Source organism: Salminus brasiliensis, chromosome 19 (genome assembly GCF_030463535.1).
Source record: "Salminus brasiliensis chromosome 19, fSalBra1.hap2, whole genome shotgun sequence".
In the NCBI taxonomy this organism is placed as follows: domain Eukaryota; kingdom Metazoa; phylum Chordata; class Actinopteri; order Characiformes; family Bryconidae; genus Salminus; species Salminus brasiliensis.
This window is the reverse complement of record NC_132896.1, coordinates 26,488,091-26,507,895: the sequence shown is the minus strand read 5'-3', so window position 1 is coordinate 26,507,895 and position 19,805 is coordinate 26,488,091. Positions and strand designations below refer to the sequence as shown.

The 19,805-nt window shown below is 43.8% G+C and overlaps 1 protein-coding gene across 3 annotated transcripts in view; it reads right to left on the bottom strand.

Moving 5' to 3' along the window:
• Window positions 1–19,805, bottom strand: part of nlgn3a (neuroligin 3a) — a 198,791-nt gene that overhangs the window by 30,593 nt on the left and 148,393 nt on the right. The gene's annotated exons all lie outside the window — the stretch shown is intronic.

The following is a 19,805-nucleotide window of genomic DNA, read 5'->3' as shown; positions in this document are numbered from 1 at the left end:
ATACCCCTCCAGGTACAAACAAGACCCTCAGAGGTACCATAAAAAGTTTTTAAGGTCCAATTATGTACCTAAAAGGTGCAATACATGCACTTCTCCAGGAGAAAGGTGCATATTTGTTTCTTTTTCTAAACAACTGCTATAAGCCTGGAGTCAACATAATGTAACTGCTCCAAAAAACAACTGCATTTATATATGAATATGGTACAATTATGTTCCCTAACTAAAGGTCCTGAAGACATGCCTTTGATGGCTCCACCTCAGTGACAGTTTGTTACCTTTTTCTACCTTTTCATCATTTCAAAGTGTATAAATAACTCACAGTAGGAACTAGGCAGGCCAAAACAATGAAACCAGTGAAAACTACGAGAATCTGTATTTACCTTGGCATCGTTGAATGATGAGAGTTCAGAAGAGACGTACCTCCTTCAAAAGCAAAATAGAGCTGTAAAATAAGCCAATTCCAAAACCTTGCCTCATTTTATTTAAACCCCTAAAATGTATGTACACTCAATACACTAGCTAGCTACAGGCTAAATGCAGCAGCTACTATATAGAATATAGAAGTGGGTCTAAAAAGGCAAAAGCATCTGAAGCCAGGACTGATGCTGTTATGAGACGCATATGGAGCTTTTGTAACTGGTAAAAACTCCAGGCCACAATCTCTTCAGCTAGCTAACCGCACACTACGCCAACGTATGAAAGCATGGCTAATCATTTTTGTTTCACGAGCACTTTGTAAATCATGTGTTTTATTCTAAAGCAAAAAAAAAGGCTTATTAAACAGCATCTTAACATTTTTTCGACCAAACTAAAGTCACATATTTACTTTTCATACATAAAAGGGTGAGTCCTTTGAATCCTTTACCAGGCAGGGGCACATGAAATGGTACATGAATCATAATCGATGTGATTTTGTGCCACAGAACCTTTTCCAAAAAAGAGCAGATATTCTGATCCCAAACTTCCCCATAGTTGAAATTCCATTGACAATTCGATGCGACCAGTGGTGGTCCGGGAAAATTAGGCTTGCCTGTTTTTTCTTGTATAAAGATTTGCACCAGGCTTGCACTAGTGTGCACTAGGTGTGCACTAGGTATGCACTGAGCTATGACTTTGTCATTTCTCTGAATATTTTGCAGATATGGTTCAACCTCACTGGCTTTTGAGGAGAAAGAAAGACAAATTATGAGGCAGCACTGCTTCAATATTCGGTTTGCGCTCCCTGAAGTGATGATATGTCAAGCTTTGACATTTTCCAGCATCTTAGGCAGGCGAGCTGGTGCCAGACAACAAATCTCCGCGATTATATCAGTCGGGCCACCTGAGGGGCCCAAATCCCAAGGCGTAATCAACCTCCTTCTACCCACAGTCACACCAGTGACACCATCAGCTAAGTCTAAAACCACCACCCCCTCATACCATATCTACTTAAATATGCTAACTTCGACTACACATTAGAGCCATTCGGTGATACCCAGGGGCTACAACCACATCAACCTACTGTATGATCTAATCTGACCAGTACAGTTTCTATGTGCAGTATGGTGCCCAAGTGTCATGGCACACTTTAAGCGCTAACTTTAGAATGCTTTGGCCTGTCGGATCAGTTCTAGTAGCATTTGAAAAGTGGGACAGTTGAACTTCATATGGTACAGAGACATGGAGGCTGCAGATGTATTCATGGTGTTGAGACGGCTTGAAAGTGCCTAGAACTGGGAAGAAAACTGTGCACTGAAAAAGGTCATAGTGACAAAATGTGGTAAAGATCTGCAGATCTACAGGCTTTGGGCAGACATGCTGGTGACAGCAGAGATAGACCTGTGAGAACATCCTGACAGAAGGCGAGGCTCTTTTTTCTGTCCAGGAGAATGAAAGAGAGTGATGGCTGCTCTCTTGTGGAGGTCCCCATGTTGAGTCTTGGACCGGTGACTGGTTGCCCATTACAGGTGGGTCTCAGCACTGTCAGCACTGGCCAGCAAAGTCAGCTATCTGATCTGGCTCTAAGCTTCCTTAGTGCACCCTTAGGGTGAAGCCCATGTACTGGCTGGGATTAATTACAAATGCCTGACCAATCAAATCTTCTGTAAATTAAGTTTGGTCACAATTCAGCCAAATACCATCTTGTGACAACATCCGATCCCGTAACTCCAGTCATTTTTAATGGACTGGGTATCTGCTTTTTAGGTTTGCTGTAGCAGAATGCTATCTGGCATCCTCTAGGAGGCTTTACATAGACATGATCCTCAGCCGCTGCAGACGAACATCTCTTTAAAAAATAAATAAATAAAAATACCCTTGACAGAGTTCATTTGTGAGCAAAACAAAATTTGAGTTTTTTTTCAATCTGTTAGAGGTGCTAGTTACAGTGTGTGCATTTCAACAGCAGAGCCTAACTGCCGACAATATTTAAGGTGGAGGGAAACTTTAGCTTAGAGTTAGGTTAGAGCGTCACTGTGAATGTGACGCAGCAGATGGCGAGGGAACCACGCTTCTTTCTTTGGTTCAAAACCACCATCATTGACTATACTTACACACTCACACACCCCTTCAGTTATTTACCAAGTCTGGTAGCTATGTTTAAGCAGGGAAATAACCAAACAGCTCTGCCTTTAGACCCTCCACAGCCAGATTGGACACCCCAGCCATAGCCAGCCTTCCTTTCACATATACATAATGGATATTGGCAATAAAACCATGCGCAAATCCCTTTGGCCGAGTGCTCATCTGATTTCCTTGAAAGCCCACTCAATGCGATGAGGATAATTCCCACTGACTAAGCTGTCTGTCAAGAAATATGAGATATGCTTTTTGCATCAGATGCAATGGATGGGTCTTAGGGAGCGATAATATGACAGTGACTGCCCATCTACAGCACGCCATGAGCAGCTGAGGAAACGTCATCTTTATGACAGGGGAAAACATTGCGTTGTGGTGAATGTAGACGTTATTTTCAACCTTTAAAAGGATTGTCATTTCCAGGAGCCAGTATTCATACACAGAAAAATGTTGATGAGCGGACCGCTGAATCACAGCTGATAGTCTATAATTTGGATCTCAATCACAGAGTTAATCAGGACCAGACTGACACAGTGATGGACGTTTGAAGAATATTCATCGCTTTGGTCATGTGTGGCTTATTTTTGTTAGCATTTGAAGTCGGAAGGAGAAATCCATGTTGACAGTGTTGATACCTCTGGATATTGTGTCATATTTCAAGTGTTATTCACCCCCTGAGTGTCACGACTACACCACGAGGCTGAAGACGGGGCAGCGGGCCAGAAACGCTACTACTCTGAACGCCTCTCTCTGAATTCTGGGAATTTAGAGAGCATTGCTTTGACTCTTTCATGTGTCAAATCTCGACAGACAGACTGAAAAGAAGCTGCACATTATCTTGAGGGCTTCAATAACATACTGTGAGCTCAGCGCAAACAATAGCTGTAGCTATCAAAGCCCGGAGTTTAAACCTTTAATGCAGTGGCAAAAAAATCTAAAATGTTTACAAGTAAACCCATATGAAAAAACCTGACAGGCTTGACATGACTTCAAATGAGGAACCTTTCATTATAGGGAAAGCTTCAGGCAGAGGGACAGAATGGTAGTGCAATGGTGCTTAAAAGAAATGGGAAAAATGTGGGGGTCAAACGCGGCGCTCAGCTAATTGGGTGCACATTTAAGCGCTACAGCGGTATTAGGCTGAATATCCTGTGATAGCACCACCAGAAGTCTAAATAGAGATAATACATTATTATATTCAGTACAGTATTTCTAAAGTAATACTGTACTGCCATACAGTACTGCCATCAAAATGCCTCCACATGCCAAGAAAAGGAAGGGAAATACCAAAGAAATGGGAAGGACAACATAAAATACTTGGTCTTACTAGCATACTTACTTACTAGCATACATCCTTCCCAAGCTACATACTAGGCTTTTTTTTTAAAACATCAAATTTACTTCATGTATGGTAACTGCAAGGTTATGTGTATTATTATTTATTGGTGAATTATTTTTGTTTTTATCATTCCAGAGTACAACTTGGAAAGAAGCACCAAGTGACAGATCTCTCAGATAAATGAATTAATCAGCTTGTTAGGGCTATGGCTTGCTCACAATATATGTCTTTAGGAAAGGCAAGGTGACATATTTCAAAGCCTTATGAATACTCTGAATCTTCAAACTTTGTCCCAGCAATCAGCAATAATGGGCTTCACTAAACAGCTGCCTAGCCTGCTGGGCCTCTGCTGCCCACTGATGCCCACAAAGCAGGAAAAGGACAAAGGAAGCCAGCAAAGTGTTTTCGGGTGGCTGCTTCCTCAGTTCATAATTAAGAAATGTTAGTTAGCAGGATTGGTGGAGGTCAAGTTGAGGTCTGGAAGATGTGAAAAAAAAACATGTGAGAACTGCTCATAGGAATCAAAACTCCCTGTTGCAAATTTAAAATCCCTGAATGCTAAAGACCTTGGAGCTGGAGACTATGGAGTGGTGGTGCACTGTTCTCCTGAGCATTTTCTTTTGTCTGTAATTGTAATAGAATCTTGTTTTTGTATCCTGATTATGTAACCGAGGAGAGTGTTCACTGGAAGACACATACAGAAATACCAGAATCTGGAAAAAGAAAACCTGGAAGTAGGAATCCAGAGTTCCATCTGAAATCAGGGACTTGTAGCTGCCTTTCAGGGTCACTGATCACACCAACCACTGTCTGTCTTATACGTTCAAAACCAGCTAGCAGGAAGGGAGGGCAGAGGAAAACGAGAGGGTGGCAGGGGGTGGCATGAATAAGCATAGCTTAGAAGGGTTTTGGTTTGCTTTCCTTCCCATTTCTCTCGATAGCATGCAGGCTTTTCCCCTCCCTTGCCTCCTCCATCCTTCCCTTCTCTGTTTATGCCAGCTACTGGGTTCACAGCTGTAGCCATATAGATATCCCGGGAGTCTGTGCGTACAGACGCTGCAGAGTGCCTGCACAGCTGAGCAGCCCAGCTCAAGGGAATATGCGCTCACGCCAGCCTAGACTGATCACCCTCGCAGAGAGAGAGAGAGAGAGAGAGAGAGAGAGAGAGAGAGAGAGAGAGAGATTGATGGGGAGATTCGGTATGCCCAACACAGCTGGGGTTTGACTAGATAAAGGTACGGGCAGGTGAGCTTTCTCTGCTATAATCCACCCATCCGATGTGTCCCATTAGAATGACAGCGCATGAAAACAACACCCTGATTCCACCTGGCTATAACAATTATTCACCCAAAGCAAAGCTGGGGCCCAGCGATTCACAATAGATCCGTCGAACTGCACCGCTGACGACGGGGTCCGCTACATAATCAGCCTAATTGCCTTTCACGGCGTCGTTTGACCTCTTGGTATTTCTGCCCAAAAACATTTTCTCTGTTAGATTTTTTTGCCCACTCACCAAACTAAACAGCCGCATATGCCAGCGCTGATCCTGCTGTGCTGCGATCGCACATTCCGAGCACCCTCTTTTGCGTGCCCCTTTTGCTCAATTTGCATCGGAGCTTTATCGTTTTTGACGCGGAGAAATGGACTTCGCTCGGGTCCTCATCAAATTACAGAGCTGCTGCCGGAATGCCTGAGCGACTCCGCTCCACCACATGCCTGGAGTAAGCTAGTAAAACAAACAAACAAAAAAGGCTCTGACCTCCACCCTCCCACCTCCATCCTCCCAGAGCCTGTTATCTTAGAATCTGAGCTGGCTAGCGACACGATACCCAACAGAGGGAGATCAATACTGCACATGTACCACATCCAAGTTGACAAAACTCTCCGTCGAAGGGTCAAGAAGACCCAGGCTTCCAGACGGGGTCAGGGTGAACTTATTTAGAGGGCCCCAATGAGGAATGTCGTGGCTCTGCTTGGCTGCCCTAATAGACACCAGTGGGAGAGTGGCTGCGCTCGGTTGCAGTGTTCCCCATCAAGAAGCAGTCGTCTAATGAGGATTCTATTAACAGACAGGGGACCACGGCGGCAATAAGGCAGACGGAGAAGGCTGGGTAACGATGCTAGCAGTTAGCAAACAGATGTTCCTTCCGTGGTGGAGCTGGTCGCGGCTAATGAAGCCTTTACCAATTTGAAGGAGTCCCGGGACGCTCTGGGAAGCACCAACTACGCCTGTCTGGCTGGGACCATGGCTCTCCTGCACAGCACGATAAACAAATGTGAGAAAGTCTAAATGCAACAGCTTAGCGTTTTTGTGTAGGCACTGCTGCTCTGCCCTACATTTTAGTTTTTGCTAAATAGTTGTAAAAGTATCTGAAGCAAGATGAAGAATATTATTGTTATTATTATTATTATTAACAATAATAATAAATATATTTTACCACATTCTCATCAGTCCACAGATCACTTTCCAAAAATGCTTGAGGATAACTGAAGATGTTTTTTGGCAATAGTCAGGCAAGTCTTTTATTTCTTTTTGGTTAGTGGTAGATTTTGCTTGGAAAACTCTCCTATGGACATTATTTGTGCCCCTGTCCCTTTCTAATGGTGGAATTATGAACCCAGAAAGTGAGGCCTACAGTCTCTTAGATGTTCATCTGGGTTCCTTTGTGACTTTTTCTGGAAGAAGAATTTTGGTAAACTGGAGAAGATTCACCACTTTTCACAACCAAGTTTTGTCCATTAGGAGATAATAACTGAGGTCACAGATCATTAGAAATGGCTTTTGTAATCTTTTCTGGGGTTTGTTCATATTATAATGCTCTTTATATTTCACTAACTTTCTGTCTCATTTCAAGTTACTGACTGCAGCATATGGTGTTAGTCTGCTTCACCTGGCTGGAAAAGTTGTATTTAACTTTCTGGAGTCTAAGGGCTATTTCTTGAATTCCCCCTTAAAGGCACTTGCAGATACGATAATACCCACATGTTTATCACAATGTTCAGAACAATCTCAGCCCTCACTATAATGAGACTACATGTGATCTAGAGCACTGTGTTAATAGATACTCTGTCTAGTCAGGTTTTAGAAGTTCTTCAGATTTCTTGTGAAAACATACCTTTATGTCCTCATGTGGACGAATTGTTGTGATGCTTGAAACCACAAGTCTTAGCTTCACCAAAGCAGTGGAATGTATGAATAAAATAGTATATAAGCTGCAAGAGGCAGTAGATGAGTTATGAGTGTCCACTGGTCAGTTTCACACAAACCCATAGACAGATGCACAAATCCACCAATTACAGATGAGAGGCAGATGACGTACACACAGATCTACCACTTGGGACACATGAGAGGCAGAGGCGAGTATCTCAAACTCTGAAGTCACGTACAATTTTGAGTCACGTACGATCTGTCAATAAGACGCAATGGAAAAAGCTGTCTCTACAGACTTTATTTCTGCGCTGTATTATCATAAATATATTAATAAAAACACTGAGAAACACTGAATTTGACGCAGTAATGTTAAGATAACAGGGCTGACAGTAAACCCTGGATGTGTCTAATTGTTTATCTGATCCCAGTTCTCAATTTTGATGACTGGTTGGTGAAGTAACTAAAGAGCTATTACTCTTACAGTGGAATAACACCTTCCCATCAATAAATGCAGCATTAATTTAGTGTTTACTCAGGTTGTCTTTGTATTTTATTAAATTTAGTTAACACATATGCAACAATAGAAGGACTGAACACAGGGTCACATTTTACCCTGCATTGTCTCTGCCTCCTTTACATGTACTTGCTTGGCTAGTTGCTCAAACTCCCACCCATGTCTGCAGATAAAGACACAAGGCCAAACTGCATTTGAGCACAGCACATGGAGTTACATATCTTTTTACAGCTTATAAAAAGGGGCTGAATCAACAAAAATCACAGAAATGCTCTGGTGTATTCGGTTTTATAAACCAAATGGAAATTCCGCTTTGAATTGGCTGTTTAAAAAGTGACAAATGTTTTCTGTGATTCAAACAGATATTACATAATAATGTCACGTCCCAGCATATGACAGAATTTCAATCATATGAAATATCATGTACCTCGTATTTGTCCTGAACACTATAAAGACATGCAGGGCAGATTGCAGCACAAAAACCTGACATGAATGATGGCATGACATGTCTGTGTATGGCTAATCGTGGTCTGATATGCTGTCATCCGTCTGAATTAAATTGCTTACAGCCAAACAAAAAGGCGCTACACATCGATAGCCAGCGAAGCCCGAGTCATCTGATTATAAGAAATGGCAACTGGAGGTGAGTTTCTTGACACAATCATAGACATGTTATGTTTTTAAATGAACCTTCATGATGTTGAAAATGTCAACACTGAATGAGACTAAGGGCAAGCTTGCCAGCCATCACCCAATGTTTTCAGGGTCATTTTATTTAAGCAGGTAAATCCCTTGAGGTTATACGCTCTCTTTTCTGAGGGCGGCCTGGAAGTAAGTGTGACCCCGGCACAAAGCAGCAAGCTATGAATTGCATCAGCATTGGATTCAAAAGTTATTAGTTCAGCATCAAAACCTGGCCCCGATTATTACAATAACAGCATCAGCCAAAGGGAGACGGTTTTAAATAAATTACCTCAATTTAGATAGATTTGGTCTCCTTTTTCATTACAGCTTACCAGCTGCTGCATATTAAGATACACTGCCTAATTCAAATGTATGGAGGAAAGCTCCATGCGTTTGTGATGTCTGTATTTTACTAATAACGTCTAATAATGAGAAACGTGTCTTAAACTTTTCCTGATGTGTCAGAGAGAGTTTGTGTCAAATGGTTTAATTTTCCTTGATTCTGCAAAGAGCATTTTAATGACAAAGGAGTCCAAATCTCCAGGTTACTAAAGGTTTCTTTAGTGGTGTTATGAAATAATAGGAGGTCAAATGCCTAAGCTTCTCCTCCTGCCAATCTAACATCCTACAAATTCCATCTCTTACTTGTTTATGTGTCACAACCAACGGATAGGCTGTGGTATGTCTACATGGTCTCACAACCCACCGCCCCCTCTCCTACCTTTAACTCTGCCATATCTCTCAGACTTATCAGAGAGAGGTATATATATATATATATATATATATATATAGTTGAAACCAGAAGTTTACATACACTATATAAAAAAACATGCATTTTTTCACTGTCTGATATGAATTTCGAATAAACTTTTCCTGTTTTAGGTCAATTAGGATTACCTAAATTATTTCTATTTGCTAAATGCCAGAATAATGAGAGTCTTTAAGGCACTTTTTATTACTTTCTTCAAGTCAAAAGTTTAAATACATTTCATTAGTATTTGGTACCATTGTCCTTAAACTGTATGACTTGGGTCAAATGGTTTGAATATCCTTTCACAAGCTTCTCACAATAGTTGGCAGGAATTTTGGCCCATTCCTCCTCACAGAACTGGTGTAACTGAGCCATGTTTGTAGGCCGCCTTGCTCGCACATGCCATTTCAGCTTTGCCCATAAATTTTCAATAGTATTGAGATCAGGGCTTTGTGATGGTGACTCCAAAACATTGACTTTGTAACCAGTTTGGCAGTATTCTTTTGGAAGACCCATTTGCACCCAAGCTTTAACTTCCTGGCTGATGTCTTGAGATGTTGCTTCAGTATTTCCACATAATGTTCTATCCTCATGATGCTCTATTTTGTGAAGTGCAAAATCCAGTCCCTCCTGCAGCAAAACAACCCCACAACATGATGCTGCCACCCCTGTGTTTCACAGTTGGGATGGTGTTCTCAGCTTCCCACTTTTTCCTCCAAACGTAACAATGGTCATTATGGCCAAACAGTTACATTTTAGTTACGTTAGACCACAGGACTCCAAAATGAAGGTCTTTGTCTTGTGTGCATTTTCAAACATTAATCTGGCTTTTTTCTGTTTCTTTTGGAGTAATGGCTCTTTCTGGCAGAGTGGCCTTTCAGCCAAGGTTGATACAGTACTTATTTCACTGTGGACAATGACACACTCTTACCAGCACAAAAACATGAACCTATTGGCACCATACCCAATGTCAGGTGTGGGCTAGAGGGGTATAAGGCACCCAGCATTAAGCTGTGGAGCAGATGTGTTATCTGGAATGATGATGCTCTGTCCAAGACCTTTGGGATGAGTTGGGGAGTTGGGGATAAGGGGATGGGGTGGTGATTATTCGAGATCCTAACCTCCCTAATGCTCTTGTCACTGACTGTAATCAATAGCCATGTTCAGACTCCCAGACCAAATTGGATTTTTGGCATATCTAGATAGTATCCAGAAAAGCATTAACATGATAATAATAGTGCATTCATACTGATTATTTGATTATATACTTGTTATTTGTAAATGTGAAAACTGTGTTGAGGGTCTTGTGTGAGCAAGTAAGGCAAATGTACCTATTTGCAATTAAATATTGTAATCGCTGGACAGCCCTAGCATTATCACATTATTAGCAAATCACTATGGTTCTATGGTCCCGTCTAGAACAGATTACACAAACATATTTCATCACATTTATAGGCTTCGGTACGCTTGCCTACTGCTTTGACATGTCTGACATCTGAATTACAAAAACACAACGACAACCAAAGGAATAAGATAAGTCCTTTCCGCAATCTGATCCACTTTTGTTTCGGACGCATTATACAATGCAAAAGATTAGCCCTCGGTTTACTGCACAGAAACAATCCATATATTTAAATGTTAAGGTCTTATCTCCTTTCTGGAGCCAGAAACCCTCTGCGGCACTGCAGGCCTGAGGGCTAAAGATTTACGCTTTTGTCAAGCAGGCATAACCCTGGCTTTTTTTTTTTTACATAGTTTTCCTTATTCAGCATGTTTACGAAAGTTCCTCCCGTTCGCTTCTCTGCAAAGAACAGAGCGCTCGCGGCGGGCCCACGTTGGACGATAGCCGTTCGCAACGAGAGCAACCGCCCAGCGCTGTGCTTTAGTGGCAGTGTTCCTTGGCTTCTAATAGTCCAGATGGTATACACTCCACAGGTCACAACACATCAGAGCTGCACCCCATGACACAATTTAGTCTACCATGTGCACCACAGAAACCCACGGCTCAAGAAATTGGCTTGTTTTCGGATTCAGAGTGGTTAGGCAGGGGAAAAAACAGTGTCTTTCATCACTAGCCTAATTATTTTCATTAGGGCTGAGGAGATGGTCTTGGAAAAACAGGCAGACCATTGTGTCTGTGAATATTTCGGCATCAGAAGCAATGGCCAGTAATAGCAAAGAAATAGCATCCTTAGCTAGGTGAGGGGCTGAAGAGCACTCGAGTTAAAATAGGATCACAGGAGAAAGGCAGGAGCAATTTCAGCAGCAGGGCGATGAGCAGAGAATGAGAGAGAGAGAGAAAAGGAGAGAAGAAAGAGCGAGAACCATGAGCATCTTCGGTGTGAATTTGAAAGCACAGGCTGAACGCAAAGCCTGCGTCTCTAGGCGCCGCTCTGCAAGAAGAACAAGACGTGATTTAGGCTGCAGCGGACAAGTGCAGGAGGAAAACAGGGCTGGGACCACAGAGAGCGAGCGAGGGGACAAGAGAGGAAGCAGGTCAGGGTGACTGCCAAACCACGGAGGTCTGAAGAAACCCCTCGTACTGACAGGCCGGGAATTTCGGCCACGCACTTCCAGACAGCTCATAATTATAACTGCGGGTTTCTCCACCTGTAACGAGCTGTTAATGAAACAGATTGCGGATGGGAGCGATGTCCACAACCTGCCAGAGTCCCGTCAGCTCATCCCAACTGCTCGCCCTCCCAGCTGAAAAAGAGCGAAAGAGGCATAGAAGATGGTAAAGGTGGGGGCTTCTTTTAACAGGCTGCCTGCAGAAATGCTGCATGCCGAAATGGCCGGTCTTATTTTCGGTCATGTTTGATGTTATCAGATGTGGAGACAAAGAGCCGGTTGACACGAGAGACTGAAGCAGAGGAGGTGGGGGTGGAAGGGTGGTGTGGGATGGGGGCCGGTGTGTGGGGGGGGGTGAAGGGACAGGGCGCTCAGCTGTCACGCTCTTTGTGTTGGGCTTCCTGTGCAGGTGGACAACGAGGAGTGCCAGCTCCCTCGCTCGCAACACAGACGACCATGCATCCAGCCATAATGGATGCTTTTTACTGGGCCCGCTCTCACAGGGGACAGGAGAGAGGGAGAGGGGGTGAGAGAGAGAGGGAGAGTGGAGGAGGCTGCAGAACGAGGGAAGAGAAAGAAATGCAGTGCCTTAAAAAAGGACGAGACCTGAAAGGTACATTGCAGATCCTGAGCTTGCTGGGTATGGGGGGCTGTGGGTTATATGAGCTTTGCACAATAAAGAGGATGCTACAATGGCAGAAATACTAGCTCCAGTACAACATAACATTTGCACGCGTTTCATAACTGGAAAGCACTCTGCAAAAGTAATGATCACATTTGAAGAAGCAATGGGGGCACAATATCGCAGCAATAAATAAAGCTAATGAATGAGCTCATCTCCGCTTCCGCAGATGTGATTTCTGGATTCGGGAACAGCAAGTGACACTGCGGCATAATCCTTTCATAACCCGCGGCAGCAGAGCTTGACGCAGGGTTTTCGTCTTTCTGCTCTTGTTGTGTCTCGTCTTTGCAAGGTTAGATTATCTGCAGGCACGCTCCGCTGACGTGCCTCCCGCCGTTCTCTCCTGTTAAAAAGCATTGACCTGAAGTCTGCACAGCCAAGCACATAGCCAGCAGAAAGATTTCCATTTTCCCAAAACAGCAGCAGTGCGCTGGCTCCGGCACCTTGGGAGAGCTCAGGCCGGCTCAACAAGCTGCAAGCCCTGGGAAGCTTTGGCTGCACAACGTGGAACGTGCCTGCAAATGATGGCATAACCAAACAGTCCTGATTAGCCAGCAATTCACAGTAGTGCCAAATTTCAGACAAACTGCCTTAAAAATTGCCTTAAATGGGGGTGATGCTAATAATTAGATGCTCAACTGTACCTGTTGTTTCTCGTGTTCTTTCTGTACACTTTCAAAAACAAAGGTTTCTAATTGGTTCTTAGATTGATTCTCTAAAAGCTTGACCACCGAGGGCCCATCAGGGTCAGTGATGGGATCAGGAGCGGAGTTGTATACTGCACATGGGGCCTAGATTGCACCCATGTGAGATTAGGGTGGGCTGTAATAATGGTGTCTATTTGGGAAGCCCAACTGGGGCCCAGTTACAACCCACTCAGGGCCCATGCCCACCTGGAACCCACCTAGCCAACATTCCACCCATGTGAGCCTCACATAAGCATGTTTGCTGGATTGTACCTGGGATTTTAGCCCCGATTGTAATTATGGCTAAGTCTGTGCTGGTTGGCTCTAGTCTGCAGAGTCGACAGTTGGATAGAGTACTGAGTAGTGTGTGAGGTGCGCAGACTCTGGTTTCAGACCAGTCAGAGTGTATCAAACGTATGATTTTTTTCGACCAGATGTGGTAGTGTACACTGGTCAGCAACTAACTCTGAACGGGTTCCGTCAATAGCCAATAAAAATTGAGCAAGAAAAGTTCAGTTTTCACACAGTTTTTAGGCAGTTACTTATTTTAATTTTACATTCCACCTTAAATGATGCAGCAGCTACGTTCTGGAACTAGTACATACAGTACAATACAATACTGCAGCACAATTTAAGCTTGAGCAGAAATTCATACAAAAAGCCATCATCTGTCTCGTATGTAGGGTAACCTCTAATATATGCTGGGATCCTCACCTCCAACTTATTCTGCAGTCTGTACAGACCATGTTGACTCAATGGTCCCACCCCACCCTCATCCAAAGACGTCTTTTACGTTTCATTTGTTTTTGGATCAGCACAAATTGTGGTGTGAATCTGCGTCTGGGTTAAGGTCGTGTAGTGGATGATACCTAGTTGTTACACCTCCAGACTGTAGGGGGAGCCCAGGAGCAAAACAAATGACAGTTTTCATAGCGTTTCTTTAACCAGAAGAAAGTTGTGAGGATTTCTGTGCAAAAGGTTCATATTGGCTTTTGGCTTAAATTATGAAAAAATCTATAGAACAATCAGCATTTGTTTTTAGCTAAGTAAAGAAAGTATAAACTAGTTCTAGGAATAAAAATGAAATCTGGAAACCCTAGAAAGAAAAACAAACCCGGAAACATTAATCACAAGTAAACCTTTGATGGATATCTGAAACTGGTCTTATCTCCCAACTCCCAATTTATTTGATAAGTCAGTTTACATATAGCCTATAACCCTGGCTATATCAGTGTTATAACAGCCCAAATCAAACAACCGAAAAACATAATTTTAGGCAAGAAATCGATGAAATGAAAATGAATTCTACACAAAAAAAGAATAGGCACAAATCATGTAGCTTGCAATCTAAATTTCGTCCTTTTCTTCAATTTAGTCAATTCTCTCCAATTGCCAATTCCCACCCACTAGCTCAGAGACTGAAGGCTAGCACAAGCATCCTGATAGTCATGTAAAGCAACACTGCATGTTTTCAGATTGCTGCTAATGCGGTGTCCCTGGACAGCAAAACACACTTGGAAGAGAATGCCAACAGACACCCACATTGGCTAGCATTTCACTGAGCGATGGTTAAGAAAGAGGACTGTCCTTTCTGCCCAGAAACAGCAAGGCCCATTACAGACTCGCAGCCACAGGTAGCTTTAGGGGCCTCACATTTGCACAGCAAGGCCCATTACAGACTTGCAGCCACAGGTAGCTTTAGGGGCCTCACATTTGTACAGGTGACTCATGGTGTGTTACTTTAGGAAGTGTTGCTTAGAGCCTACTTTTTTATTATAGCAGACTTAGATATAGCCTATGAAAAATGACAGAATTAACCCGTTCCCAAACAGTTTAAGATTTGGGAAAATGATGCTGAGGCTGGAATGGCAAGTTCAAGTATTGCTTTTGCTCAGAGTGAACTGCTCAATATTTTTATTCTGTTTCTGAGCCTTGGTTAAAATTCCTCTTCTGTGAAATTGCTCCCCTGGTGTACAACTACAGTTTACTGGTTCACGAATAGCCTAAAAGCTAAAGGGATGAATTCACTGAGTGAAAACACAAAGAACGCTAAAACACGAAGAGTACAAGGATTGGGAAACAACAATACAAAAGGGTGACCTGGTGAGACCCTGATGAGGGTCAGCCTGGTGAAACATGCTCCCTGCCTTGGCCCTTAAACGTCTTTTGTTCTTCGCCTTTTGCTCCCTCTCTGTCTTACACTCCCCCAAAATCACCAGGTATTATGCTTTATAGGCTTGACTGGCTGCAGCAAGTGGGTACCAGAGTGATGGCTATAGTCTTAGAATGAACTACACTCTCTCAGTCTGGCAATCAGTCACTTCTTCATTTCTCTGGAAGCGGAGCCCTGAGCCGCGCTCGATCTAGGATGGATGGTTCTTTTTCATACCTTACTCCCCACTCGTCCATCCATTATCACAGCCCCCCCCCCTCGGCCTGGCCCGTGGCGAGCGGCACGCTCGGAGCATCTACATGCGGGAACAGCATGCCTCTTCGCATCCTATTGATCACTTGCTGGCGTCATCCCGCATCCACAAGCCACGGGATGGATGGTACATTATCACAGCTGCTGACGACCCATTCTCTTCAAACCTGTCGGATTCAGGCTTGGTGTTTTCAGCAACTTTTTAAAGCAAAGCAGCAGCCTTCCTGCAGTACACGGCAGGCTGACAGGCAGGACAACGAGAAGTGGCGCCCTGGCCTATGAACAAGCGAGCGGGGAAAGACGCACATAACATTTCTCGTATTCTGCCTGGAGAGGATCCACCTGCTTTAATTATCTGGGTTGTCAATCGAGGAGAGGAGGCCACACCTGACAGCAATGAGAGGCTCTTCTCTCCGGCTTTTCTCTCTCCTACCTCGGCGCGATGGGAATCAAAATGCCGAAACGCTTGGAAATGAACATCAGACGCTAAAGGAAGAGAGTGAAAAGAGAGCAAGAAAAGCCGGAAGGTATACTCTGCAGCCAGCCACAAAAGATAAGTTTACCGCAACACGGCTCTGAATAAGTCTGACACCTCTGAAATGGGGCTATTCAACTATAGATTTGTCTCCTGGCTGCTGCCTGAGAAAACAGTATTTCCACAACAATGGCTCTTGGTTCTGCTCAATACAATAATCAGTGGCTGTATTGGAAGTGCTCAATTCACATTTCCCTTTAGCCGTGATATCGGCTGACATTTACCTGCGGCAATGCTGTGTGGCGACAGGAGGCTGTTATGATGCCTGCACACTAAAGTATGAACTCTAAACGCTTACTCTGGATGCAGCCATCTGGAAATCGGACGCAGCTCCGATCCTCTGGGGTACGTTTCAGAAAAAAAAACTAAAAGTGCAACAGAACAGAGACTGCCAGACTTCTCGAATTTCCATAGGTCAAACACAGACAACGGCTCTAAGAGAAGAGAAGTGCCGATGCATTTTGGCTCCTTCTTTATAAAAGGGGGTTCTTTCAATACCTGCATTTAATGGGGTCACTCAATTGCACCTGAAAAAACAACACCACAGCCCTGGCCTCCAAGAAATGCCCACTCCATGCAAGGAGTAAGTAGTATTTACTGGTGAGTGCATTTTCACACTTCATTGGCCCCTGAAGTTATTCACACAGTCTAGGCAGATGAAGCCTCGACTGCCAGGCAACACTACACAGAATTCTAGCATTATGTCTGTGTGGGCTGGATAGAAGTACATGTGTGGGCTATAACTAAGCCATGAGTCATTCGCTATTTTTTGGGGGGAAAGCACTGCCATAGGATGCTAACTTTCCAACAAGTCAGATCTACTTCTGTTTAGCCTGCTTGGTTTAGTGAATTCCTGCCTTGCTAGAGCTTCCCCTGTCGACTGTAAGGGCTGATAGTGCAAAGCAGAAATACCTAGGAATGGCAGAAGTCCACAGAAGCTCACAGAGCATGCAGAAATCACTGTTCCTATATTGCAAAACGTATATAGAACTGTACCATTTTAGCTTGGAGGTAGTAGTTTGGGGGAAGGCTCTTTCCTGACTTAGGATTCAGTAAGTGAAAGCCCCACAGAGGTCCATTAAGAAATGTTTGGAATTGAATTGGTATGGAAGAACATGGCTGACCTACACTGAGCTCTGACCTTAACCCCCATCTGGAATAACACTAGACTGCAAGTCAGGCCTTAAAGGCAAACATCGGTAATGCTTCTATGGTTGAATGGAAATCTAGAAAATCTAGAGGAAAGCCCTCCATGGATGGTGTAACCAATGCCATATTCCCATATTAATGCCTGAGGTGTTGGAATAAGATGTTGACAAGTACATAAGGATGTGGGTTTTGGGTGCCAACGTACATTTGTCAATGTACCGTACACTTTGTGGAAAGGTGTCTGTGACATTGATTCTAGCCCAGTGTAGGTTGTTGGCATTTCGGCCTAGTCACGTAGGAAGGGCTACGTGCGCACACAGGACATGCCGACTAGACTAGCGGGTGTAAAAATACCACTGATGCAAGAGCTTGTTTTGTTAAGGCTTTTCCGTAATCCCCTCCTGCACAAGACTTTAGCCAGATGAAAGTCAACTACAGATGCATCTAAATGCCATCAGCTCAAGAGAGTTGTGGTGAACAAATAGGATTATTAACGGCGTTAAGAGCAAACACTACCACACGGCAGTTGACGACTTGCTACCATGTAACGCAAATGTGTTTTTTATGCCGTTCATAATGAAACTATGATATTAATATAATAATAAAAAGCTGCTGATTTCAAAATCCTTAATTAAGTACACCATGATGCTCCTCACTGCCCTAATAACATGAAAAGCAATTAAGAAAATCAACATGGCAGCCTGAAAGATAATGATGCTGTAATGATTTGAAAAAAGGCAATGCCTCCGTACCCGTTCTGAGGGAGCGGGTGAGCGGAAGACGGTTACTCTGAAGGGGAGAGGTATAAAAACGTCACGGTTATATGATATGCGATAGAGAAGAGTGGCGGAATGATGCCCAGTTGTTCGCAGAAGAGTGCTAAGTGGTTTCGGAACACTAAAAGCAAATGGGCTCACTTAGGCCTGATGCCTGTGATATTAAGGCTATAAAGCAGAGGATGAATTTGTTTCTAGAGCTCCCACTTTAGCTACTCTATCGGTGATTCTGCTGCTGATGGGCACAACGTGTTGTTACCCAAACAATCGTTCCAAATCAAACCAATTCATGACTTCCTGGCAGCAGGTACATTCCCAAGTTACGTTCCCAACGCGCCTTCACTGGCTAGCAAGCAGTGTTGCTGATAGAGTAGATCGTAATGTCCTCCCCAGCGCTATTCGCTTTCATTACAATCCCGTTTTCCTCTGCAGTGCTGAGGTCCATCTTTACACGGGCAGTTCTTTAACAGGAAGCTCATTTGGTTCATCAGATTCGAGGGTTTCAAGGCACAAAGCTTTCTGCACTCATAGCATCCCGCTAATAAAAGCGGCCCAATTTAAGGAGGCACGTTTATGGTCCTCAATAACCCAAAGTCTTAATAAAAATGAAAGCTGACATGGTCATGTGGACTCCTCCAGCGCAGGCCCTCTGTCTTTAATGTATGAGGCATTCCATTAAAAGGGGAACACTTCCTTGCAAGCAGAGCTTTTAGGCTGATTAGTTACAGGAATAGAAAAAAAAAAAATAGCAACGACCTTCACCGGCACTGCTGCTAGTCCACCCCTCCCCCATACCCTGCGCTGCACATACATCTAAACCGCTGGGTGCTTAATATTCCACAGGCGTGTGGAGAAGCCATCTCTCATTCGACATCATAATTATTATTAGGAGAGAGGAAGAAAAAGCCGAATCTCCATGTTCAATTAGAGCAGGCGGCGATGCCAAATAGATAGTAACACATGAGATTGGCTAATGTCCTTTAGAACTCTCTCTCTCTCTCTCCTTTTCTCTTTCTGTCTCTGTATCTCTCCCTCTCTCGCTATTGATGTTCGAAAGATGGGGAAAAACGGAAAGGAAGGAGACAAAATCTCCCCAGCAGGGATGCAACTGTTGAATCCCATTAAAGCAGTAGGTCACGGCCACTCCAGCTACCCTGGGACTCGGTCTCCTGCTCTAATGACAACTGTTTTTTTCCTCGACTCCTCGTGCCTGAGCTTTTGTGATCGAAGATTGAACCTGGGCCTTGTCTCACTGTGCTTGCCTCACTCTCCATGTGAGGGGCTTCCATACGCATCAAAAAAGTGAGCCAGATGATGGCCTACAGCCAAGAAGGTGGAAGATGGACAGGGAGGCACAAGTGCCTCAGTCAGTCCTTTAGTCCCGCTGGCGTTGCTGGTGGTGGTGTGGGGTGGTGGTAGTGCAGGGTTGGGCGATGTATATGTTCACCTGGTTCCTGGCTCGTCACATGCCCAGACGGGCCGATCTGGGTGGGTGGAAACAGCAGGAAACCTGTGCAGAGGAGCCAGGCTGTAGGGAGGAGGCAGGTCACAGTGGCCTCATTAACACCATCCCACACACACATACACACACTTGCCAAGCTAGCAGCGCTCTCCATCTCACATACCACACCGCTCTGCAGGAATGGACCCGGAGCTGTGTTTTGTGAGCTGACCTGTGGTATTTGGACTGATGGGATTCAGATAATAGTGCCTTCCTGTGGATCGGGCCAAAAGTAAATGTGGATGGCTCTTGCTCTGTAGGAGGTTTTTACACCTTCACCAAGCTGTTTTGTTCTTTGTGTGGGAGATAATGATAAAAATGATCTTAGCAAGTGAAATCAACTTAAAGCTAGTCCACACATGTACTATTTCTAAGTTTAAGATTATTGGAGAAATGTTATAAGTTTAATAACATGTTTTTGTAATTGTTAAGGTTCTTTTATCTAGTCTTATTGTATTGTATTGTACAATTTAACTTGTTTAAAC